At 37.3% G+C, this 27,747-nt stretch overlaps 1 protein-coding gene across 1 annotated transcript in view; it reads left to right on the forward strand.

The window, feature by feature from the left end:
• The first annotated feature begins 310 nt into the window (after positions 1-310).
• LOC150077771 (solute carrier organic anion transporter family member 74D-like) overlaps positions 311-27,747 on the forward strand; it is a 146,775-nt gene continuing 119,338 nt past the window's right edge. The window contains exon 1 of the mRNA XM_090385174.1: positions 311-1,234. The gene's annotated coding sequence lies outside the window, so the exon portion shown is untranslated. The remainder of the gene's footprint in view (positions 1,235-27,747) is intronic.

Genomic DNA, 27,747 nt, shown 5'->3' on the forward strand with positions numbered 1-27,747 from the left:
AAATGCAAATTAAAAAAAAACATAAATATAATCTCACAACCGTTATTAAAAGCACGATTTCTGCTGAAACTTCCTAAACTGAATTAAAATATTCACGACACTATTGAAAGAAACATTGCAGTGATATAAAAAAAATGGAAAAAAACTTTGGCAGGATGAAATAAAAAAAAAAATCAGCTGACAAAATCATATCTTAGCAACTATATTTTATAATCACCAGCGCCATCTGCCGGGATGACGTGAAATTTATGCGTATATTTTAAATTTACGAGTAAGTTAGTTCAGTGCGTTCCATATAGAAACGTAGACAGGTTGCACTCCCACGAGGAACGTGAAAGGCCTAGTTTCTTGTCCTGTGATGGGTAGGGTCGATAAGACACTGTCATTGGTTAAAAGAGAAAGCCGGGGCGTTGATGCCGGCAGAGAACGGGAAGCCATGTACAAGCAGAGGACAGATTACAACTACTTGTATTCGGAGCTGTGCTTGTCACCAACAGACTGTTCCAGCAACTGTATGTATGTATGTGCGTGTGTTTGTATTGGTGCTTCCGACTGCACCGCAAGTCTCCGGTAATCTTATCTGTCGTAACACCATGAATCGGCGGCTGGACTGTTGCATCGATAGGATTCCGAAGGATGACAAACCTGTTTCCACTATCGCATCCTCTCCGTAAGGTCGAGGACACATAGCTCGGACACTGTGGGCGTTTCTGAAAACGCGCGCTACAGAAAGAGGCGCTGACTGCACATCTGGCTGATGGAGAATCGATGAGCGAAGTCGTTTGTGAGTATGTGTGTGTGTGTGTGCGCGCGTGTGTTTGTGTGTGTGTATGTGTGTGCACGTTCACTTTGACGGTGATGTCCTTGAAACGATAGCTCCGCTAGGTCACTGCCTCCACCGACGTCGCATCACTGCCGAAAAGCATGCGTGCGTATTAGTGTGTGTGTAAAGGATGAAGAACGCACTTGTGCTTGGCGTTCGTTCCTCCAGTCTCTCGCCTCCCTTAACGGTAGAAGCTGCTGCCGTCACTTGTATACTAGTTTCACGTGGTTTAAGGGTTGTCACGTGCCGTTACACGAGAGTGATACAAAGTATGTGAAGTTAGTCAAGTCCGTGAACTGGAGTTTCTTAGTGGTGTGACATTTCTATGTGCCATTTGTGATGTGTTTTACTTGTTTCTTCCATCATCACTTTGGGATTTTCTTTGGTGTATTGGACAAGCAACTCTGAGAAGTAAGTGTTTCTTGTTTCGTTACGTACAAGATGAAGATATGGATAAATTAATAGAGTTAAGGAGGGGGTAGTGAAGGTAAAGAGTGATAACATTGGCCAAACACAGAACCCTAATTATAGTTAATAACAGTCATTTATTCAGAGAACAGACAACCCTAAAGGTGCAGAACTTAAGTTGTCACAAACCAAAAATTAAAATCTACACTAAAGACCTTGAATTTTTAATGCGGGGTTATTCATTACAAAGGTATATTAATTACGGGGTGATTATTTTTTATTCATCGTACCATTTGTTTACTGAATACGTTAAGTAGCGTTTAGAAACGGAAGTGGACATTTTAACTATATTTTGCAGTGTTGGAGAATTCTCGCTACAAAATGTTCAACGTGTCCTCTACGTTTATCAATAATGTTTCGTCGTCGGAGTGTGAAGTTGCGAATAACATGTACGAACGAGGAAATGCTCGTACATGTTATTCGCAATTTCTTCGGCTGAAATGAAAAAATTTCTTCGGCTGAGGAATGGTTCATGGATTCTTCTGAAACACTGTCTTTGAGATAACCTAAAGATAAAAATCACATGAATTTAAATCAAGTGACAAAAGTGACCCCAGTCCTTTGTCATACACCTCACAGTAGTGGTTAGAAGCCACCTTATCAAAAATTTAATCCAGGAATTCCATCAACGCTTGCTGTATTTAGTTTTGCCAACCAAACCTTACTCTACGGAGTAATGATGTTAAAAACTTGAAGCTTGCGAAACTGAAAGAAAAGAAAAGAAATACTATAGTATGATGAATAAAAAAAATCATTCTGTTTAATACTATGTATATAAATCTTTATTGTGTCTATCGCAATAAATTCTATCATGGATTACCACAAGATCTTAACGATCTTTGTAGTTAGAAATATTAGGTTTCCAGTAAAAGGTGAGGTGCAATTTCCTTTCGGAAGTTATTTATAAATGAATTTGTTTTAGTAGTACGACCACTGCAAAGGAGTTCATAACTGATTTTAACTGTTTTAAAGTTTTATAGTAGCTAACATACCAATGCAACGGTTAAGAGTGGACTGAACATTTTTTTGAAGTAACGTACCAATGTCAACTTACGTTACTACTCCACGATCACTGCGAGCTCCGATTCAAGTATAAAAAATATTGTTTTCCAAATTTTAGAAGAGAAGTTTATCTCCATAATTCTCCTCCTCCTCTCTCCTCTGCATAAGCCTTTGGTTTGGCATCTTTCGCTTTGAAATGGGCCATAAACTTGAAGTATACCTTGCATATTGTTTGTACAATTTTTCAAAAAATTTAACATTGTGGTTACTAATTTTCTGCGTTACATTGTATATACAGAGTTATCCAACTCGGATTTATTGCATGACTCATTGGTCAGTGGTGTGTACAAAGATAGCTATGGCAATAGTGCAAGATGTCATTCGATATGAAATGAGATATTTTAGATGGGTGGTACGAGATAATTTCGCTGTGACAGCAGTGGTATTTAAAGACCAGTGCAGCATTTATTACTACAGCGCATAAAATGTTTTCCCTCCACTTCCTCCGAAATGAAGTTTAACAGTTTTGATAACATTATGTTGCGAACTGGGCTGAACTTTAATTGGATAATCTGTACGTCTGTAATGATCAATTAGCACCAACGTTAATGTATAAAATAACTATTTATTTGTGCCCTTATGTTATAACGAAATACCTGCTATAGTAAGAATTGGTTGTCGTGGAAGTCATGTCGATTTGAACTTTCCAAAGACAATAGAGAGAAAGGGACGAGAATAATAACGACACCACCTGTACAAATGCTGAAGATAATTGGCTGAAATTTTATAAACATCTGTGATTACAGCCGTTTTCAACGGATGTCATATTTAACGATCATGACAGGGGATATTCTCTGCAGCAAAAGTAGCGAAAGCCAAAACAGTCTTCCATGAGTCATTGTTTACTGTGTCTGTTGATTGACTCACATAAAAAAAAAAAAAAAAAAAAAGGCACCAATTTTGTTTCTTTCCTGCACTCTAAACGAATGCTAGTGTTGAATATGGACTTGTTGCGGGCAGAGAGAATATTTCTTAATAGCCTCCCCTGGATTAGACATGGAGCGGATCCGGTCTAACACCTCACGATGAACATCTGAGAAAAGCATTTACTAGCAAAGTAAACAGCAAAAACTATATATAAAAAAATAATAATTCTAACAACTTTTTCTTCATGTTCTCTCAGCGTTGACACGTTTGGCAGTATGAAGGCAGCAATTGAATTAAGAACTGTACCACTGCATGAGGGTACTACCCTCATTTAGCGTCCTTCAATAGCCTTCTATTGACTCAATGAAAACTATATTATATTTTATATCTACAAAGCTATTAGTTGGGCTTTCAACATTATGCCAGTATTTGGTCATCGCGGGTAGAACAGTGGATGTAATCGTCATCTTATAACACGGAAAGGAAAAGGTCTCAGTTCGAATTGGTTAAATAACATAAGGAAATTTTAAAGGCTCTTTTGCATATCGTGGCCAAGTTAGTCAGTCTCAGGCGAGAGTGCATGGTTTTTTTGTCCAGCAAACAGAAAAGAAGAAAACACACAAACGCAATATACTGACACCTGATAGCCTTAGTTGCTTTAGCGCTTAAAACACATTTAACTTAATCGATATCCTGTATACCCTTAATCATTATGGATTCATCCAAGTGAAACCTTCAATGTTTCTTAAGTGAAGTCATTGCATCAGTCTTATGAAAGTTAGTATTTGGTACGAAAATAAAATGCATGCATATAGAAATAAAAGGGAATTAATCAGTAAAGCACGACGAACCCTATCAGAAAAGAAATAAATAAACAGGTGCTTGTTAACAAGGAAAACGAGGATGTTCATAAAAATCCGAGGAAATGTTAGGAGCAATTTCCAAGAAAGCTGGATAATAAACAGTCTTCTACACTCTGGACACTACATTCACCTTAACGTGAGCTTTTCTTTGATGATCGCACGAAATTATTGATCAGCAGACAAATGAAGCAAGTCGAGAGCAATGAACGCTGGCAAAGGCGCCATGAGATCGATCCTTGAATGTCTTTCTTAGAATGTTTTGTATTTAATAAAATTCGAATGAAATATTTTAAGAGGAAATCTAATAAGCTGAAACGCCACCCACATGTATTAAAAATGTTTGATGGTGCACAATTTCAACCAGAAATAAAATTAAGGTGAAGTCTAATAACGAAATAAATGTTGTAATGGACAAGTATCGATATTAAAAATTTATTTATTTGGACGATAATGTTTTACCCCTACATTACCCACTTCCGGCTTTCTTCTGAAAATAATGAATTTTAATATTATGGATCTTGGACTGCACGTGGCTTGCAAACCGAAGTTTATAACAGAAAGAATGTTTCTTTTTTGTAATGATTTTTATTTCCAATGTATAACAACTTGCCTTGGCATTACGCTGTAAATAAATAGAACCTTCTTATTAAGACGTTTTATTACAGTTTACTTGTAATAAGGTGCCACCAATTTGTTTCTACTGGTACGTAGAAATACATCTGATGTCTTTCATACTGCAGCTTTACGCGAAGCTGTTTTGATAGTTTCTACTGATTTGTACCTTGCCCGTTCTTTAAGATGGCAGCGTAATCGAAAGAGTAGTTCTGGGTTGTGATACTTAGTAAGAAAGCGTTTATTGGAAGTAGTGCAATACCGAGGCAACTCGTTGCGTCGGTATTGTGCTACTTCCAATAAACAGCGCTTTTGAAGCGTGGCATGTAAGTTAGTAAGAAATGAGGCTGAAAATTGGTACTCCAGGAACAAAACCATAGGCATTCAATGCTAATTAATGCCATTATGGGAATAAAATTCAATATAAGCTTCATCTTCAAGAATTTATTCATAGATCTTGAAGATTTTGGAAACTACCGCAGGATTTATTAGTACATTTTAATAATACAGTTTCACTCAGATTATATTACACCAGCATGAACTATGTTGGTGGCGATGTGATTATATGTGCCTGTATTGTTAGTTGCCCTCTCTCTTTTACTTTGCTATAACGTGGCTGAGTTAGTCGGTCTCAGCGAGTGTAACATGGTTTTTTCTCCAGGAAACTAGTTTTTCATCCAACAAACAACTAATCGCCCGTAGAACACACGCAATTTACATATTATATAAGGCAATATTTTTGTGTCTTCTTTTTTGAGGTCTTTTTGGCAATGTGGCTGCGTTAGTCGATTTTAAGCGAGGGTGACCATGGGTTTTCCTTCCGGAAACTGGAGTTTTCCGTCCAGAAAACAGCAAATCGACAATAGAAGACACTCAATTTCCAGCATATTATATACGTCGTAATATGGTCTAAGTTGCTGATGCGTCTGAAAATCCAACAACAATAACAATGCGCCTACCGCCTTGTTACCTTCAATAAATCATTCTCATGTTCATTCAAGATACTTTAACCCGAATTACGATGAATTTTTCAAGATGAAAACGCAACTGTCCACAGTGCAGAAATTGTATTTGAATGGGTCTGCGAACATTCCCATGATTTCAAACATCTACCCTAGCTGCCTAATTCTCTAAATCTGAATACAATTGAGAATGTGTGGGATGTGTTGGAAAAGGCAATTCGACTTTCCAGTTTTCTACCGACCACAATACAGTACCTCACAAATATTGAGAAGGAAGAATGGTCAAATCTGGGCTAGACTCCTTCAGATAGCTTATGGAAACCATGCCAAGGTGTGTAATTCGGGGAAAAGTTGGCCATACTAGATACTGAATGAAGGTTTCTAACTGTTTGGCCATTGAGTGTATAATTGTCATTGACGATTTTTTTATGACTTCGATTTTATATTAAAGATTTTTAATAATTATTCATTGATTATTGATATTATTTACATTAGATATCATTCTGGTAAAAGCTTAAGCAATATGTTTATATAAAATTAATTATTTTGAATTAATTCCAAAGTTGTCGATAAATCTCTCGATTCACAATATACACAAAAGATATTTTCTGTATTATATTTTATGTCGCTATTTTTAGTGTAGATGAAATATAAACAGGTTCAATCTATAAGTGTAGATGCGGAAAATGTTGCGAAAATTTACAGACATTGAAAAGGGCAGACCAGGAAATTATAAACTAATCATCCCTTTATCGGTACTTAACCGCTAATATAAAGATACGGAAAAGGCCTTGATGGACTTATTGGTCTGTAAACCTGATAGGTTCTCTAGTACTAAAAATGAGAAGCCAAAAGTTTATTAGTCAAAGGTTTACTTGAAAATTGACAGAGAAATTCTTATTAAAATGAGACAATATAAAATCTAACCACGTTAAACGATGGATCCAGAGAATAAAAATAGTATGTCTCAATTAATATACTGTATATGCTGTATATTGTACTATTTTTTTTTTTTTTTTTTTTTTACTATACGTACCTTTTGTTAAAAATTCAGGAAGTTGTCAGTGGTACAGTTCAAGATTAATGAAGTATTTTTGTTTAGGTACGCTGTTTTGTTTCTTTCCAATTAATGTTTTTATTTGTACTTCTTTAAATGTTACTGTTTTCCTTTTTTTATCTCCTAACTAATGTAGGTCAATCTATTATTGACCAAAAGGACAATATTCAAGTAAGAAAACAAAAGGGGAAAGAAGTCGAAGTGCGTACAAGTTAACAATTTCCTTGACATAACTAAAAACGGCCCTGTTCGGTACATTGACATAAAAAGGGTTGAAACTCCCGTTAATTCGTTCCAGATCTGACATTATCAAGAAACAACTGGTAAAAGGTATTCGGTAAAACCAGGATATTTGACCTCCGCTCTGAAGATCATTATTACATATCGCATTTAAAAGAAACAAAAAAAAAAGGGAGAAGAGTTTCTCTTTTGACCTGGGATGAAATAAGGTTAAGAGAGGTGTTTCAAAAAGACTTGCATTTCTTGATCTGTTGCTAATTACCTTGCTAATGGTGTTGGAGAAGGTGTGCTGGTTTCCTTAAGGTTAGAAATGCTTTGGGTGACCTTCTGACCTTCTGTCGCGCTTCTTTTCAGCTGAATACAACATTTGGAAAAAGTAGGAGATCTGTCTGTTGCTCATTCATCTTCAGAAATATTTTTTTCCTCGTTACAGTGCATTATTCACTCAATGGGCCGTCATGCTGAGCAACCTAGTTATTCGGTTGATTTTGTAACCTCTTGTAGGTAGTGTTTTTCACGTGCAACTAACTGTATGATTAATTGCCTGCAGGTGTTTATAGATAGAGCGAAAATATCTTTCAAATCGCTATGTACAATTTAGATTGACAAGAAAAGAAGAGCCAAATTTTGTAACATGTTTGCTAGCGAATGTTTAGAAACACATCTATCGTAAGAAATAATAAAGGAGTGTGGACATGTATTACAGCGACTGCGCGTGCATCTCTCTCTCTCTCTATCTATCTATCTTTCTCTCTCTCTTTCTATCTGTGTGTGAGCAACACGCGTGCCAACTCAGTTTAAAGTAGGTTAGTGCTGTCTGGTTTAGCTGTCGACTGGTCTTTGTATTAGCTGGTCTAGTGTAGATGGATATGTCCTAGTGATACCAAATACAATCAGGTAAGAGCTATTAATTAATTCTGGGATTCGTAACGATAGAAAATAAAAAAGAGCAGAAATAAAACACATCGAAAAAGTTGATATTTTCTTAAATGTCGGATTTATAATATTGAACGATATTTATTTTTTAATATTTTTTATTGATGGAGAGAATGTTTAACATCTTTTATTATGCAGGAGAGTAAATGAAAGAGGATAAGGGGGCAGTTCTGCCTGCCCCCAATCAAAATCAGAAGAGAATTTGTTGAAATCGAGCAAGCACATGCGCATGCGTGTTTGTATACACAAATGCGCGTGTGTTTGTTTTCCACTTTCCCCAATGATCAAGGCCTTTCTCCATATCCTGAACAGGGATACATATGGCTGCTACTATAATTACCTGTATCATGAAGTCCTCTTTAAACATTTGCGCTTCAATTTGTACGCAAAAATGCCATAGCATGTAAACTTTAAAGATTTTTCGCTTTATTTATTTATTTTTTTTTTTTTTTGGATTTTCGCTAATTTGTTTAGTTATTCAAGAATGCGTTTTATTAAAAAATTTTAATAAAAAATCATTTTCATAAATTAATAATTAAATTTAAAATTTTATTTATTTAAATTATTTTTCTATACGTTACATACATTTACATATATTGTACATATACAATATAAAGTTCATTTTTAATTAAGTTGTCATTTTAATATTTAATACCATTCTTACAAAACTGACTATTCTCATAATTACGTACACAGATATTTATTGTTTTGTTTTTTTCAGCAAAAAGATTTATTGAACATTTAAATTCTAGGATTTATAACAGCCAAGTTACATCATTTGAAAAGTATAAAATAATTAATTAAAAACAATTTAATATATTTCTTAATTTTAAATATATTTCACCAGTTATTTTTAGGAATGACTGAAGCGCCACCATTCTTACAAAACTGACTATTCTTATAATTACACACAAAGATATTTATTACTTTTTTTTTTTTGTAGCAAAAGATTTATTGAACATTTTAATTGTTTTATGATTTATATTCAAGCCCTTAGTAAGTAACAACCATTTAAAAGTAAAAAATAATTAATTAAAAACCATTAAAATATTTCTTAATTTTAAATATATTTCACCAATTTTTCTTAGGAATGACTGACTGAAGCGCCACCATTCTTACAAAACTGACTATTCTCGTAATTACGTACAGAGATATTTATTGCTTTTTTTTTTAAAGGGAAAGATTTATTAAACATTTAATTTTTTTTTAGGATTTATATTCAATCTCTTATTAACAGCTAAGTTACATCATTTGAAAAGTGTAGAATAATTAATTAAAAACAAGTTAGTATATTTCTTAATTTTAAATATATATTTCACCAATTTTCTTCGGAATGACTGAAGCGCCACCTTTCTTGCAAAACTAACTGTTCTCGTAATTAGATACAGAAATATTTATTGCTTGTTTTTTTGTAGCAAAAGATTTATTGAACATTTTAATTGGTTTATGATTTATATTCAAGCCCTTAGTAACCTTAGTAATAATGTAACAGCCAAGTTACATCATTGAAAGTATAAAATAATTAATTAGAAACCATTTAATATATTTCTTAATTTTATATATATTTCGCCAATTTTTTTTTAGGAATGACTGAAGCGCCACCTTTCTTACAAAACCTGCTATTTTCATTATGTTGGATTTCACAGAATTTTTTCTTTAAGTCGACTGACTGTAAATTTATCTGAAAGTTTAATCAAATATACTTGATAGATAAATATGATAATTTTAGATTAAATGGGCTAAAAATATCTTTAAGAATCTTTATAATTCTATTTATTATAGTGGGATAATTGAGAAAATGAGAAGTTCGTACGCAATGTCAATCCTCTGTTTCTCTCTGACACACACACACACACACACACATATCTTGATGGAAGCTGTATCATCAGATAATGAAAACCTGTCAGGACGAACATTCTTCAGAATTCTTGTGTCCTGGTGGGATGTGGGCTGCCATTACTGACTGTTGTTAACACTATAAGATGCCTTCACTAGTGTGAAGGCAAAAGTCGTCGCGTCCCAAGAGATCACCTGTATGGGTTAATGACCACTAGACAAGTCTAGTAAGGTGAGTGTCTAATTGTGTGACTCACTAGTCTCGAAAATCTTTGTAGATATTTTCGATGTAACTGCTCTTAACGTGATAAAATCATTAAAAACACAGTAAATAATAAATTAGATTGTATTAATAAAAACCTAAGTGAAAGATTATTTAGAATAAAATTCGAATTTGCAGTAATTATCAAAAAATTATTGGAATAAAATGCATTACGTGAAGTACTGTTTAATTATATAAGGGATATTGAGTAATGGTTGGTGGTGGTATAAAGATCGAACGTTTCCATAGTAACTTGTTTCTGTCTCTTTTTTTTTTTTTTTTTTATCTTAAACCTGCGTATTTTACCTTTTGAACGTTCATCTTTGCCGTTTGTTTTCTCTGACTGGATAGTGATTAAAGAGGAAAGAAGATCATGAAGTGTTCATCTTCCCTCAAGAAGAGGGGAGCAGAAATTAAAGCGTGAAGATGCTATTTTTAGCCCAACGTTAAGAACCTAGAGGGAAGACGACCAAGTTCTCCTGTACAGACAGAAATAGGCGCACACGTTTGACTCCCAAACGCGAGGTCACACAAGATACTTCACTTCCAACTGGTTTCGTCAAAATTCCATCTTTCTAGATGGAACAAAGTTAAGAATAAATAAACAAACAATCTACTATCTCTGATGTCACCTTGATTTACTTCGAGCTTTCTCCAAATACCATTTTCCTTGCTCTGATCATAGGTTGAAAGATTGGGTTGAAACGAATAGTAAAGTTAGCACTAACCCAATGAGTAAAACGGTTTACTATTTTTTACTTAATTCTAAAGATGTATATATTTAGAAATGGCAATAGAGGGCGCCATTTCTTGTTTTATTCCCCTCCTTTCTGTTTTTTTCTTTTTTTTTTTAACGCTGAAAGCTAAAAATAATTTGGTCTCCTGTTGTCCTTTTTCTTTTTCTTTTAAACAGGGGTGGAAACCGGATTTATTTGTGTGCAGTTCTAATTTAAGTACCGAGGGCGTTTTTTTTGCCTCTCCCCTATAACTAGCTCCAGGTAGACTACACGAATATGGGTGTCCTTATAGGAGGTTATGGGGACATTCAAAATGCTATCTATCATTCAACGAAAGAAAACCCCTGACCGTTAATAGTGTATATAGGTACACATAACTCGTCCTGTACAGCTATTAGCGTGGTCCACCACCAAGGTCGGTACCTTCAAATTAAAGTCTACTGTCAATTTTGCAGTGCTTTTGAACTTCCCTGTTCAAGACAACTGCAATTCAGGTAACTTTGTATACATTTGAATCGCATGCAATACGTTCAATCTGTTGTTTGCTTCTTATCTTCAGCAAACACAAAAAGCTTTTTTGTATTAAATCTGCTGAAATGCTTATGTTTTTACATTAAATGTAACATTGACTTAATATAATATTATATTAAACTCGGACATACAGTCAATGGCCAAAAAATTAGAGGGACCAGATAGACCTCAAAATTTATAGTTTTGACCGAAACCACCAATGTTTACAGGCCTAAAAACCGCTCCAGATCATCCCGCTGCCTCCACCAAACTTCACTTCACCACCAGGTAGCTTCTCCAGGCAATCCGCCACACCCAGGCACGACTGGTAGATTCGTCACTCCGAAACACAGCTCTTGATTTATCTAAAAATGGTGGGCCTTACACCAAGCTAGACAACGTCTTGCATTAGTCTGGGTTATTAGTGGCTTATGGACAGCTGCACGACGTTGGCAATCATGTAGTGTTCTGTGCACTGTACTGGAGCGTATATGTCTCAATCGTCTCACTTTGGGCATGTGCTGCGACACCGTGAACCTGTGTTCCGAGCTGATGACTCTTTGCTCCAGAGATTTTTTCCTGATGCTTTCGTGAATGTTTTAGTACCAGTTCGCTTCCATATGCAGATCATATCATATCACCAGTCATCAACATAGGGACTTTATTAGCTTATGTGGAACCCTGTTATCATTCCACGCTGGAAGTCTTAACTCCATCAATCGCGACACTTTCATTCACAGCAATACTACTCTCTCCTCCAAGGCTTATTAGCATATTTATATTTGTGTCTTATTGTTTGTTATGTTTGTTTGTTATTTTGGTTTTTAGGAGCATTAGCAACTAAGGCCATATTGCTCCGAGATATGCGGTGGTCATTCCCTGATCTTTCCGCATCCTCCGTATTTGGTGGTGACGGGCTTGAACCCCGGTCTAATCAAGAAGCGTGTGCTACGCACTGCTGCTCCTTCCCACCTGGCTACGGAGGCGCCGGTTTGTGTCTGATAAGTGGCTATCGTGGGTAGCACAGTTGGTAGGATTGCTGTTGCTGTTATTTGGTTTTTAGGAGCATTAGCAACTAAGGCCATATTGCTCCGGTGCGGTGGTCATTCCCTGACCTTTCCGCATGCTCCGTATTTGGTGGTGACTGGCTCGAACCCCGGTCTAATCAAGAAGCTTGTGCTACGCACTGGTGCTCGTTCCCACCTGGCTACGGAGGCGCAGGTAGAATTGCCACCTCTCCACACCGGGTGGAAAAGACCCGAGTTCGAATCCCGTCAATGACGGGAGGAATTTTTATGGGTCTTTTTCACAACGTGGCTCAGTTAGTTGGTCTCAGGCTAGGGTAGCATGGTTTTTTCTCCCGGAACTTGGGTTTTTCGCCCAGAAAACAGAAATCGTTCTCAGAACACATGTAATTTACCGACAATATACACGGAGCAACATGGTCTTAGTTGCCGATGCGCCTAAAACCCAATAATAACAACATCTGGTGCTTGGATAGAACGTGAACGTGACGATGCGCCTAAAACCCAATAATAACAACATCGTAGTGCTTGGATAGAACGTGACCAACTATTAACAGACGTGTCCAGATATTAATGGTAGAGAAGTGCATGCGTTAAGCGCCAATTGTCTTCACCACGTCCTCTGTCTGTCTGTCCATCCGGCTGCATGTAATAACTCGACTCCTAGTGGATGGATTTTCATCAAAATTTTATGGCTGACTCTTTTAGAAAAAATTGGCGAAACCATCTGAAATTCATTGAAATAGGACCAATGGATTGGACCATATCATATAGGTTCTCTATATACCGTATATAACACCTGATGCGCTGGATATTGTTTATTGACTTTCGTTAATTAGAGGAATGATTGGTCAATATGGCAGATGAGCAGAAATGAAATGTTGTCAGTTGGCGCATATATTTTTGCTCTCTTTTTTTTAATTGTAAATCATGAATTATTAGTATTTTCTAACGTGTCTAAGACTGTAACGCCCTGCTTACATGAAGTAACTTGTTTAAATCCTCAAAAGAAACAACCCGGTCTTAGATGATGCCCTGGAGGCGATAGAAAAAGTATTATATTTGCACTGCTCGTTTATCTTTTTAATCTTCACTTTATGGTCTTCTTTCTTGGTCTGTTTCCTGTGCTGGGATTGTAATCTGAGTTTATGTGATTTTACAGTATGCAATAAACTCTTAAACAATAATCATGCGATAATCACGTAATCATTATTGGTGTACTTTTTTTTTTATCGTTGCCATTTAAATGGTCAAGCAACCAAATGTTCAGTAGTAATAATCTTCAACAAACCAACATCGACTTCTTCGTGTGCAACCTTTTCCTTCTCTTCCCACCCCCATACCCTCCACCTGTTTCCCCTAGAGAACTTGCACGCAATGTTGGTCACTGACGTATTCATTCACTCCCCGAGTCGTTCTTTCACTCAGGAAGATTGATTGTCTTTTTTTGTCGATTAGTGCAGCCTGGTCGACAGTCTGTTGTCGAACTTATCGATCCTCATTTCTAAAATTATTTCTACTCAAGTTCATTCTTCAAGGCCAGGGTCATGGTCTTAGAGAACGCAATCGATATCGAAAACGATAATCCAGCTGTTGACTCAGCTTTCCTCTAGAGGTCGCATTGGTCTTCCTCCCAGAAAGTTTACTGTAATAGACAGTAGCCCATGATTCTGATCTTAACTGCATGAGTCTATGTTTAGCGTGAGTAGTAAGAAAAGATTTCCTCCATCGCTTTGAGAGAAAAATAAAACCAACCTCATTCCTGTCTGTCAACTGAGAGCAAAAGCAGGAGATGATGAACAAGGCAAAAATATTCAAACATGCAACACAAACTTCCAGACAATAAAGAAAAAGTATTTCCCAACTTGTCTGTTCTGTAAACCCTCAATCACTATCTGTGTTGACGAAACTGTTGGAAAATTGCCAAACAGAAGGCTCCTTTGGTAAATAAACCGAAGTGTCACATGAAAAACAGACCCTTGTAATAATATCCTGGACACCTGTGCACTTGCAATACTTAAAAATCCCAAGTTTAGATCAGACATTTCATGCATGTTCCATTTGCTTTCTTATACCTTCAATAATTATTGCTGTTCTTTTCCAAATAAAGCAAATTTTCGCCTTCGAAGACGGTTTAGGAGAGAACGATTGCTTAAAAAAAGGGTATGACCTTCGGAAAAGACAATGACAGCTATAGGGACTCCTAGATGAATTATGGAATTGGTAGAGAGGTTATTACACAGTAATTCGTTTATGGAGTGCGAAAGTGTTGATGTTCCGAATTCTACTTGAGGGAAACTTATGCTAGGAGGAGAATTTTTTTCTCTTTCTGGTGAATTTGGCTCACGGCACTTTATTCAGGGTAGTGAAAAGTGGCTTCATCACCTTATTTTAGCATTTAAGTAAGCTGAAACCTTCGAGAACTCACTAGTCTATATATATATATATATATTATATGGCCAAAAGTATTCGGAAACCCATGGGATTTGTGAAAAATAAACCATACCTCATCCGCCTACCAAGAATACCATCGTAACTGGTCCCTCGAAAGTTGCGTTATTGCACGATGAATCACGCTCTCCCCTCCCCCATATTTTCGATTAGCTTTTCTAGATTAATTGCTGCGAATATTCAAATTTTCTTGGAATTAACTAACGATCATTTATTTATTCTTAATATTTAAGAATTGTATAGATTTCTTTCAGAAAGTTTTATTTAACGAATATTATATCTGTCTGCTCTATGGTTACGTCATCAATGTTTTTATTGGACTTTTTTTTTATGATTTTCTTGTTTGTTTTTGTGACCCGCATTCAGTGTGGCAAAGTTGTCTCTATTTCTTATTCTGCTATTGCAAAATTACGCATTTAAATAAATAAATAAATAAAAATATATTTTTCGAAATCAGTTTTCAACTACGAACGTAACCTACTTCCTTGATAGATTCCTCAAGACGTAGAAGACAATTTCGTACGACCTGCAAAAACACCCACCATTTACGCTCCCTCATAGTAGGGGCTGAAAAGTGTCCTTGCTGGAACACAAACGCTCAGATGTCAACTTGTCTGGAAGGCATCTACAAGCACTTAGGAAATAAGATTGTTTTTTATTTACTCTCAAGTTTGTGTGTACTTCTAACGTCTTGCAAAAAAAAATGGCAATTATGTAATGGACTTGACAAATTTACTAGCGTTTTTAATTTTGTGCGAAATATAATTCTCTTAGAATTAATTAAGAATCCTAGGAGAATTGGAATTCTTAATGAATTATAAGCATATTTATAAATATATTTTTAAAAATGAATGCGTTTACTAAAATGGTAAACTCATTAAAATCCAAAAATAAACCCTGAGGCACCTGTTGCTTTTCTCCCTACTTTATTCACACGCTTGATGAGCTGCTTGAATAGTTATAATTATGATTCTGTGGAATTAAATATATTGCTTTGATGCGTTAATAAATCGCGATTGATAGAATAGATAAACTATTTAATCAGCTCTTCTTAATTGACATCAAGTATGTATAGAATATGATAAGTGGCAAGGCAATTAAGGGAATCCCAGGTTTCGGGAACTTAAAACCATGCAGTGGTCTCCTAATACGGACTAACTCAGATACGTTGTACAAAAGGGAAAAAAAAAGAAAAAAAACCGTATAAAAATTCGTTGGATGGGATTCAGGTATTTTCCACCCAGTGTGGGAGAGAACGGTGATTATAACCTTTGGTCACCCTCGGGATTAACTAACAATAAACTGGTCACTAGCTCACTCAAGCGCTGTATGACCAACCACATAGCTGTAATTCTCAAGAGCAGATCACTCTGAGTTGCAGGACTATCTTGTCCTTTCATCAGCTTAGCAGAAGTTGTCTTTGCAACGAGTTGCTTACCATTACACTACTTGAAATAGATGGTCTCGAAAAATGTCAGTTGGTTATTTGTTTAAAAGCTGCTAGACAGCTTGTTTCAGGACTAACCGGTCCCTCAACAGGTAGCAGATGGTCTGTGGTGGCAATACAGATAGCTTTAGCTATATTACAACTTTATTTTATGACCAACATTAGAGAGCAGATGGTCTCTTCAACTGGAATTGCCTTCAGTTGGAATCCAGGCAGTTTAAATCATGCTACTCGCACAAATTTGGATCATTTGTTAGTGATTAACATATACCCCTCTAAAAATGCTCAACCACTAGGCATACCTCTCTAAAATCGGGAAAATTTTAAAGTCTTTAAAAACTCTTAAAATCCAGCACCTTTCAATCTCCACGAATGCCGGATTTTAAAGAGTTTACTAGTACACCCTCTAGTTAATAGGCTGCCCAGAGCTGCGACCATCTTTGGATCAGTTTTGATGAAATAATATTAAAAATAATAAACCAAAAATGGATGTATATTAGGAATAAATTAGGCAGATTGATTCTGGAGAATATGGTGGGTCTTGAAGATTTTCAAAGCTACACATGATTGCTGCAAAGTCTGCTGTGAGCGTAGCCTTGTGAGCAGAAGCATTGTCGGCTAGGAGGCGAACACCTTTGGATAGCTTCCCATGTCTCGTTAACATGATAACCTCTTAACTTTCCCAGAAAGTTTCTGTAGTACTCGGGTGCAGGTAATTTTTTTGGATATAATCTGTAAGGTTGATACCGTTGGAGTCCAAGAAGACTGACAACATGATGTTGTTGGCAGATAATTGAACATTGGCTTTTTTGAGGGGTTGGTGAAGATGAATATTTCCATTGTTTGCTCATCTGTTTTGTTACTAGGTCATAATGATGCACCCAATATTCATCGATTGAAACAATTCGACTAAAAAATCAACTTCTCTCTACAAAGATCCAACAGTTATGCGGAACACTCTTTCCTGTGGAGCTTTGGAGGAGTAGCCAACAATCCCTCCCATCCTCTGAGTGGCGAACCTACCATACTGACGTTTCGTTCATACCTACACCCGATACTACTCCCAACACCTAACTTTGCTTTTGGAAATTAAGGAGCGAGTGGATGGGTGAAATCAGATTTTTTTTTTTTTTTTTGGCTGATGCTATATAAGCTTGCTTTCTTGCATCATGTGCCTATGCTAATGCTAAAATCTCTGAAGCCATTGGGCTACCGCCTTAGACACGTACAGGAACTCATGCAATGCGCTGCAAACAGACCCATGGCTAATGTTCATTTTAGCCATGGGTCTGTCTGCAGAACCTGTGGCTGAGATGGGTCTTCCTTCTCGTGGGTCATCATGCACTGCTTCGCTCACACCACAACTGCCTTTTCCAAAATTTCACATCTTCATATGATAGATAATCCTCACCACGTACGGCTTTCATCCCCTCGTGAATTTGTTTTGCTTCTTTTTCTTGCAAATGAAGAAATCTATAACGGATCGGACCTCAACCTTCAACAATATTACCTCTCCTATACTCACAGCTCTAGTTCAGCAAGCAATGAATCTATAAAAGTATATATACATTATCTCATGAGATTAGTAGTACGGTATATCAAATCCCTAAGAATAAGTAAATAGTTATTGACTACCCTCGTGGGTAGCAAAGTTAGTGGGACCGCCGTCCTCCCAACACCTGGTGGAAAAGACCCGAGTTCGGAAGGAAGTTTTATGGGTCTTTTCACAACGTAGCTGAGTTAGTCGGTCTCAGGCGAGGGTGGCATGGTTTTTTCTCCCGGAAACTCGGATTCTGTGTCCAGCAGATCGATCTCAGACCACACCTTGCAGACAGACACAGAGCAACATGGGCCTTAGCTGCCGATGCCCCTAAAACCCAAAAATACTAACTTATCGACTGTCTCTTGTATTCAAATAAGTTATATTAGTGGTACTGGGATGATCTATAATTTTCTCCCGATTTGCAAATAATAATAAAATACTAAAAATATTAAAAGATACTTTACTTTTCAGCATACAAAAAAATTATATGATTTATTTTTCAGAAAACTTAATTTAATAAACAATATATCAAGTATCAGTACTTCATTAACATAAGGTATTTATCTTAAAATTGTTTTAAAAACATTTTTAGTCCAAATTGCTAAAATGTGAAACGTTTAATGACACCAGGTGGCATCTTAATCCTAAGTTAGGCCTACAGGGGGAAAAAAAGCAGGATAACCAAAGAAAGAAACTGTTACTATTATAAAAACAGATGTTTTGTGAGTCTCTTGTTTATGCTTCCTTTTGCCATAACAAAAAAAGAAGAAAAAAAAGGGCCGGTTCTGATTTAAATTTCCGGTAGTTTAGCAACACGAAAGGGCAAGAACGATTTATGTGTGCACAGGGGCATTTATATCCTATCTAAAATGCAAATCAAGGAGAATTCTACAATTTCCGGTGGACAGCCTGCAGCCATATAAAAGTAAACTTTATCTTCTCTAAAGCGCGTGTAATATTTATTTATGAGCACGGTATTCATTGAAATAACAAAAATAAATAAATAAATAAATCAGCGTATTTTTTCTCTAAAGAGAATATTTCTTACCTGGAGGTTATAAACCATTTCCAGCATAACAGAAAGGTGAAATAAAAAGCAAAAAGCATTTTTTTATAATTGTACCGCCTGTACCAATAAAATAAACAGAGGCCTGCGAATTTCCTGTAAACACAAAGTAGGAATATCCTTAATATTTAGAGGTCACCATCAATCGAGGTTTTTCACTCTTCAAGTCCCACTGAAGATGGGAGATTTTATCCTGAACAGGCCTTAGAACACACGACAATGCAGAGACTATACAGTAACGCATCGTGACGTGGCACTCGTGGGTAGCACAGTTGGTACAATCGCTGTCCTCCCCACATCGGGTGGAAAAGCCAGGAGTTAAAAAGCCCAAACCGGAGTAAAAGGCCCATGAATTATGACCACTTACCTAATACCGTGTTGGTATTATCTGGTATGATCTGGAGCCTGCAAGGCTTTCCACAGTGTCAGAAGAGATGACGGTTGCGTGTCCATCACTTCATTTGGGTACACATGGTTTCCTAAGAGCTGCCGGTAGAACTCACCAGTGAAACGTTGGTCCATATGCACCAGAGTTTCTAGTTGTTACCAGCAAAACCAAAGCCATCTTTCTCCCGGATAACAGCCGTTATTCGTCTAGGTATTGACTGCACTAGATGCCTGAAGACTTCCATAGGGATCTTCAGCCATTATGCCTTCAAAGCTTTTCACAATGTTGGAAACAATAACGGTTGCGCGTCCATTACACTTCATTTCTCGTTCCAAAAACATTGTACAGATGTTTAATTGGATTGAGGTCAGGCGAATTTGGAAGCCAATCAAGATGGGTGATGTCTTTATTGTGTTCCTTAAACCAATTGTGTACAGTGCGGGCCTGATGACATGATGCATTATCGTCTTGGAAGATCTCGTTTCTGTCAAGGAAAAATGGCTGGGTACACATGGTCTTCTAAGGGCTGCCGATAGACCTCGCCAGTGAAACGGTGCTCCAAGTGCACCAGAGGTTCTAGTTCTTACCAGCAAAACACGCCTCATATTAGGCTGCCAACTGCCTGGATAGTGGGCACCATGCACGATGGGTCCATGGACTCTTCTTTCTTGCTCCACACAGAAGGCATCCGTCAACGTGTTGAACCCAGTATTTGGACTCATCCCACCAGCACACTCGTTTCCAGTCAGTCCTCCAGTTGTTGTTGACACCACTGCGTTCGCCGTCGACAACGATCAGCAGTGAGGAGAGGGTGTCTCTTAGGTCGTCTGCTGTGGAATCCCATACGCCTGTATGCGCAGTGCATCATCATGTGGGATATTGTCTTGCATTCCCCATATTGTGTTTCGATGTAAACTGTCTCACAGTGACCTGCCATTGAGCCTGTACAACGCGCTGCACCCTTAGGTTACCACGAACCATGAGTAATCCTTGATAGATCTGTCAGTGGGAGGTGGTTTGACCCGTTGACACCATTATTTTTACACCTTAACCACAGTGGGCATTGAGAAACCGACAAACCGTCCCGTTTCCGATATGGAATCACCCGACGCAGTAGCTGCTTTGAAATTCTGATATCTTAACTACATTCCATAACAGCAACTTGCACACCAGATGCAAATTACCACTGCTCTGGAGTATGAAGCTGTTCGGTTTTTATACTGCGAGTTATGCGGATAGTCCATTACGGATGGGGTGGTCACAAAATTAGTGATCACTTAGTGTACATTAAATAAATTAATTGGAATTTGGTATAAAAATGAAACGTCATCATAAATCTGTTTTGTGGTTTATGGGGCACCCTCCACACGATCTGAGCATAAATCTGTGATTTTCAGCACTCAAAATATCTTAACAACAGAACAATTTAAGTTAAAGTTGATGAGAAGAGTGGAGTTACCCGTTTAGCAATTATCATTGTGTTTACTAAGGGCAGGTCCACACACGCACGCAATCAACTAATTCTCCATATCTGCCATCGAATTCACTTCATCTATTATACACTCAGTGGCCAAAAAATTAGTAATCGTTATTCCTTATCTAGTAGGGCCACCTTTTGCTTGAATTACAGCCCATACACCTTATCACATGGATGTAGAGGTATTCACTGATTAAAAAAATACAAAAAAAAACTGGTATTTCGAAAAAAAAAATAGTATTTTTTTCTCTTTCTCTCCTTCTCTCTCTCTTCTTTCGATTTATTTTTCTCTCTTTCATTCTTTCTTTCCGTTGCTCTCTTTTCTTTTCTTTCTGTTTCTTTCTTTCTCTGTTCCCTCTCCTATCTTTATTTCTCTGTTTCTCTTTTTCTTTGTTCCTCTCTTTTTCTGTTTCTCCTTCTCTTTATCTTTCTTTTTCCGTTTCTCTGTCTCTTTAACTTTCTTTCTATTTTCTGTTTCTCTGTCTCTCTTTCTTTCTCTTTTCTGTTTCTCTTTCTTCGTTCTTTTCCTTCAGCCTCTCGCTCTTTCTTCCTCTCTTTCTGTCATTTTTGTCTCTCTTTCTTTCTTTCTTTCTCTGTTTCCTTTCTTTATTTCTTTGTTTCTGCGTTCTTTCTTTCTTTTTCTGTTTCTGCCTCTTTTTGTCCTGCTCCTTTCTGTTTCTGCCTCTTTTTGTCCTGCTCCTTTCTGTTCCTTTCTTCGTTTCTTTCTTTCAGCTTCTCGCTCTTTCTTCCTCTTTTTGTGTTTCTGTCTTTTGTCTCCCTTTCTTTCTTTCTTTCTTTTGGTTGCTCTCTCTCTCTCTCTCTCTCTCTCTCTCTTCTCTTTCTGTTTCCTTTCTTTCTCTGTTTCCTTTTCTATCTTTCTTTCTGTTTCTTCTTTCCTCTCCTTATTTTTCTGTTTCTGTCTCTTTTTGTCCTTCTCCTTTCTGTTTCTTTTTTTGTTTCTTTCTTTCAGCCTCTGCTCTTTCTTCTTCTCCTTGTGTTTCTACCTTTTTTGTCTCCCATTTTTCTTTTGGTTGCTCTCTCTCCCTCTCTCTGTTTCCTTTCTTTCTCTATTTCCATTTATAGCTTTCTTTCTATCTTTCTCTGTTTCCTTTCCTATTTTTCTTTCTTTCTCTTTTCCTTCGTTCCTCTCTGTCTTTCTTTCTCTCTCTTTTTCTTCGTTCCTCTTTCTTTCATGGACATTTTTCACAAGGTGGCCAAGTTAGTCGGTCTCAGGTGACTAACTTGGCTACTTTGTGTTGCGTGGTGTGTTTTCCATTCGAAAACTGGTTTTTCATCCAGAAACCCACCGAATAATCAAAGCACTTACACGACAGTTCATAGCTTTACTTTTTTTTTTCTGCTTAACACACAAAACCCATCCTAACCAAATACCAGAGTACAGAAATCAATAATTTTGGATTAAAAAGAAAAAAAGAAATGCCCAACTCAATCCAAGGGCGGATTTATTTTCCCATCCTTAAAAATATGAACAGATGGCCAACCTCTCCGAAATACCTTAATGGAATTTACTGCAGTGATATTGATCCATCCCTAAGTTTTTCAATTAGTGGAAGACCCATTGTGCAAAAAAAAAAAAATCAGATTAGGGCTCCCCCTAATTCAACTGCCCATATATCCGTAAATTTCGTGTGTTCTGTGGTCGATTTGCCTGCAGAGAACTCGAATTTCCGGGAGAAAAAACTTTGCCATTGAAAAATCAATCGTACCTCGATCCAAAAAGCAGAAAGGACCTTTCAGCCGATCTGTCCACACTAATCTAGCGACACTCGCTTTCTTTCGAAAGGCTCTCATCCATTCCATCACGTGCCTGGTCTTAACCTTGGCAGTTTCCGGTCAAAGCTTTCTGACAGTCGTGATGCTGTAGTTCCAGAACTGGACGCGCAAGTAGAAGATGGGAGGAGGGGGAAAAGAAGGTGGGGGGGAGATGGACCATCTTTACGAACGCAACCACACGTGAGAAGATCTCTAATTTGACGTAACCTTGAAGGCAAAGAAAAGGGGTGAGGAGGGGGGGGCAATGAAAGAGGCCACTTTACTTTCGGCAACGGCGGTGTCTCGCGCAATATACAAGTCCTGTGGTAGAATAAAAGAGGTGTCGCCTTTTAATGACCGTCGAGGCGCTGTCAGCAGCGTTGCAGGAGTTGTCGAACACGTCATAGATAAACAAGCGGGAGGAATGAGGAGATGCTCCTCCATCAAGGACAATTATAAATAGAGTCGTCTGTACGACAGCCGAAGGACTTCGCTGAGGTTGTGTGTGCGCGTAAGTAACGGGACGACCTTTGACATCCCAATTAAACGAGTACCATCTGATCGCAAAAACATCGCGAAAACAATAAGCGAGCGTCGTTAATCCGTTGATTGCAATCGGGGTCGTTTATTTTTCAATAGGTTTTAATGCCGCCCCGGTCCCACGTGAATCCGCTTAATCGCTCATTATTAACTAGTGATGCGTTCGTAATTATATAAATGCTTCTGAAATTGCGGGAAGAGCGATGCAATTTTCCCCTTCCCTGCTTCCAGAGAGAGAGAGAGAGAAAGAGAGAGAGGGAGAGAGAAAGAGAGAGAGAGAGAGAGAGAGAGAGAGATAGTCGTTGATGGCTCCGAGTTTTTAATCGATGTCAGTTGGAAGAGTCCACTTCTACACCGTATTTCAACCGAAGGCTCAATTATTTCCAGTCTTCTCCCCTGATTTCTCTCTCTCTCTCTCTCTCTCTCTCTCTCTCTCTCTCTCTCTCTCTCTCTCTCTCTCTGTTTCTTTCATTTTTTTCTCTCTCTCTCGCTTTATCATTATATATCTGTGTCTTTTCTCTCTCTCATTATCTTTATTTCTTAATCTGACTGTTTTTCTCTCTTTCTCTCTCTTTGTTTCATTTTCTTCTCTTTCTTTTTCATTCTCTCTCTCTCTCTCTCTCTCTCTCTCTCATTGTCTTATTGTTTATCTTTTCTTTAAATTTCTTTTTCTCTCTTTTCCTTTCTTCCCGTTGCTCTCTCTTTCCTTTTTTCTTTCTTTCTTTCTGTTTCCATTTCTTGCATTCTTTCTATCCTTCTGTTTCTTCTCTTATCATTCTTTCTCTTCGTCTCTTTTTCTTCATTCCTCTCTTTCTGTTTCTTTCTTTCTTTCAGTTTCTCTTTTCTTTCTTTGTTTCTCTTTTTCTTCGTTTCTTTCTTTGTTTCTCTGTTTCTTCGTTTCTTTCTTTGTTTCTCCTTTTCTTCGTTTCTTTCTTTCTTTGTTTCTCTTTCTCTCTGTTTCTTTTGTTTTCTTTCTATTTCTCTCTCTCTCTGTCTTTATCATTATTTATCTGTGTCTTTTCTCTCTATCTTTATTTCTTTCTATGACCGTTTTTCTTTCTTTCTCATCATCTTTCTAGTTCTCTCTCTCTCTCACTTTATTTCATTTTCTTCTCTTTCTTTTTCATTCTATTTCTCTCTCTCTCATTGTCTTATTGATTATCTCTTCTTTCAATTTCTTTTTGTCTCTTTTCCTTTCTTCCCATTGCTCTCTCTTTCCTTTTTTTCCCCTTCTTTCTTTCTGTTTCTCTTTCTTGCATTCTTTCTGTTTCTTCTCCTCTCATCCTTTCTCTTTGTCTCTTTTTCTTCGTTTCTTTCTTTGTTTTTCTCTTTTTATTCGTTTCTTTCTTTCTTTCTTTCTTTCAGTTTCTCTTGTTTCTTTCGCTTTTTGCCTTCCTGCCTTCCTTTCCGTGTTTCCCTCTTTCCATCCTTCTTTTTTATCTATTTCCCTTCCTAGCTTTCTTTCCGTCTTTTTCTATTTTTTCTCCTTCTATACTCCTTCCTTTCCTTTTTTCTCTGTTTCTCTTTATTTTCCTTTTTTTTTTTTTGGTTCCTCGCTTTGTCTTTCTTTCTCTCCTCTCTTTATGCCCTTCTTTCTTTGGTTCCTCTGTTTGTCTTCCTTTCTTTCTGTTCCTCTCCTTTTCTTTTTATCTTTCTTTCTCTGTTTCTTCTCCGTTTCTTTTTTGTCCCCGCAGACAACAGCACAGAAAATATAATCACCAGCCTGCCCACACCGAATACAAAATTCCCGGGTTCGAATCCCATCAATTACACGAAGTAGGCTGAGTTAGACGGTCTCACTCAAGGGTAGCATAGTTTTCCCTCCCGGAAACTTGGATTTTTTCGACCAGCAAACCAGAACCCACAATTACAGGTACAATGTACTGAAGCCTCAGAGCCTTAATTGCTTTGGTGCTTAGTGCACACGTGTGTTCATTAAGGCTTCCTCTATTTTGATTTCTACTTTCCCCTTCACAATCGAGTACCCCCCAATAATTTTAACGCATTTTTACCAGAAAGTTGTTCCCATTTTGAAAGATTACCCGCGTTCGAAATTGAAATTGGGTTGTTACATAACTGACATTTAACCCACATAATTTTTTATCGTTTCTTACATCGATCACTGCCATATTGCCATGGGGCGAGCCCGGCTACCAGACTGACATCGAGTGACTAATTGGCTAGACACAACCGCCCTCTTTACAAATTAAAAAAAAAAACAGGCATTTCTTTTTTATTTTTAATCTCTCAAACGACATACTCACCTACACCACACTTGCTTTGGTATAGTATTACTCGTACTTCAAAAAGCACGCTATTTTCCTTTTAAATTAGTGTGATACTTGGGCAACTCGTTGTGCAGATAACGATTTTAAATATGCTCACTATTTTTTCAATTTTTTCAACCGAACTATATGGCAAGAGTTTTGGAAATGAAAACCATTTCATTCAATATACTAATGGAGGAATGGTCAAATCTGGAGCTAGACGCCCATAGTGGAATCCATGCCACTATGTGTACGTGTGTAATTTAGGGAGAAGTTGCCCCTGTTAGACGCTTAATGAACGTTTCTATTTCTTTGGCCAGAGTGTATATTTTTGAAATATTGTAAATATGTTGTGTTTACAGTTTCTGCTTTAAGTGATTGGCATAGGGTAAGTGTTTGTTGATGTTTTATAGTTCTGTTTGTGGGGAACTCATGATGATTAAGAAATTTTGTCCTCACAGATAATTGGTTTATAGCGATGTATTCAGTAGTTTGTAGAAGGAGGTTTATTCCATTTTTAACCTCTTTTAAAATATTTTTAAGGCATTGAGGGCAAGAGGCAGAGGGTTGTGATAAATGGTTATTCCTCAAATTGAGTTAATGTAAGAAGTGGGGGTTTCCCAAGGATCAGTAAATGACATCGATGAACGGATAGAGGGCATGATGTCTAAATTTGCAGATTTAAAGATTGTTAGAGTAGTTAATGATCACCGCCAAGCAGATCTTCTGCAGAATGACCTAGATAGATTTCAAGGATGGTTAGAGAAGTGGCAGCCATGCTTTAATCGAGCAAAGTGAAAGTCTTACAGCTGGGGAACAGCAACCCAACCCCGAAATAACTTGTACACTTGGTGGAGTTGAACTAAAGCCAGTAGTGGAGGAAAGGGACTTGGAGTATTAATCAGACATGAAGTTCGAGCATTGTAGGGTGGTTGCAAGGAAGGCCCATGATGTCCTATTGATTATTTATCGAACATTTGGTAATAGAGATAAGGACATCATAATCCCATTATATAAGGCTATCGTTAGACCACACTTGGAATGATGTGTTCAAGTATGGAGACCGCACGTAAAGAAAAAGACATTGAGCTTCTTGAAAGGGTCCAAAGATGGGTCACTCGCCTGGTGAGATCGGCAAAAGGGCGTCCATATGAGGAAAGACTTCGAATATGTGGGTTGCACAGTTTGGAAACTAGGCATCTTGGTGGAGACTTGATTGAGGTGTTTCAATTTATGGGGGGGGGCAGTTGTTTAGACTGGAAGTTTTATTTTAGCCAGCGAATTATAAATTACTGGAATAAGTTACCTACATGGAACGTAGAGGCTGACAGTTTGGGGAAATTCAAAGGTCACATGGTTCCTTGCACCACATGGCCATTATTAATACTCTGGGGCAGTCAGTCCCTAATAAATTATGATAATGGACATATCTCTATACCGCGGTAGCTATTTTCATATCGAATGACTTTTCCGTGGTTATTGACTTGTGAATATTGCATTAAGAACCACAAACCACACGCCTTCGTCCATAAATAGACTAACACGCAAACGTGACTTTTTACTGAAATCCGACGCAAATTATGTCAATCACCTGGTTGAATATGTTATTTACCTCTGAACACGTCACGAAATAGCTGAAGGACTATTTTTGTTTCGCAAGATAGTCGTTGAGTTACAAAAAACAGTCTACGTGCAAAATAGGGTTTAAGAGACTGTTCCTCAGTCACTTAAAACCATATTGGGATAGAGAGAGCAAAAACTTACATCGAAATATGACAGAATAAACCGATACGATTCTTATAACCGTTGTAATGAAGGTAGAAATTAGAAAAAAATAATTCATTCAATTTTAGATTAAATGTCAAACCAGGGTGCCGCGGTACCCCATTAGAAATCGCTGTAGTAAATATTTGGAATTGAACTAAAATAAAATTTTCAGGATGGCACCGTGGATAGCACAGTTTGTATCATCACCATCGTTCCCAAACCGGGTCGAAAAGACCCGAGTTCGAATCCTATTAATGACGCAAGGAATTTTTCATGGGTCTTTCCACAACGTGGCTGAGTTAGTCGGTCTCGGGCGAGGGTAGCGTGGTTTTTTCCTTTCAAACTGAACACAGAACACACGCAATTTACATATTATATACGCGCAATATAGAACAATTTGCTGATGAGCCAAATTGTTCTATATTGCGCGTATAGAACAATTTGCTGATGAGCCCAAAACCGTACAACTTACTCGTGCGGCAGACCAGAGTGTTTAGGCGCCTATTTGAGATTCACTACTCTAAATCAGTGTTAAAAATTTTAAATTAAATTTCAGAATTTCGAAGTTAATTAATGTTACTTAATAAATAATGAAACTTAAATTTAAGAAATGAGAAATCTTTACTTGAGTGAACTTTAACCTGTATTTCAATCTGCCACTTCAGGATTTCTGGAATGATTTGCGTCATTTTGTTTTTTGGAACGCGTGTTTATATCGATAGGTGAATTTGTTGTTGTTTCTTTCGAGTGAAAGCTTTGCGTACCACC

The sequence above is a fragment of the Mastigoproctus giganteus genome, chromosome 11 (genome assembly GCF_048544385.1).
Source record: "Mastigoproctus giganteus isolate SK-2022 chromosome 11, ASM4854438v1, whole genome shotgun sequence".
NCBI classification, from domain to species: domain Eukaryota; kingdom Metazoa; phylum Arthropoda; class Arachnida; order Uropygi; family Thelyphonidae; genus Mastigoproctus; species Mastigoproctus giganteus.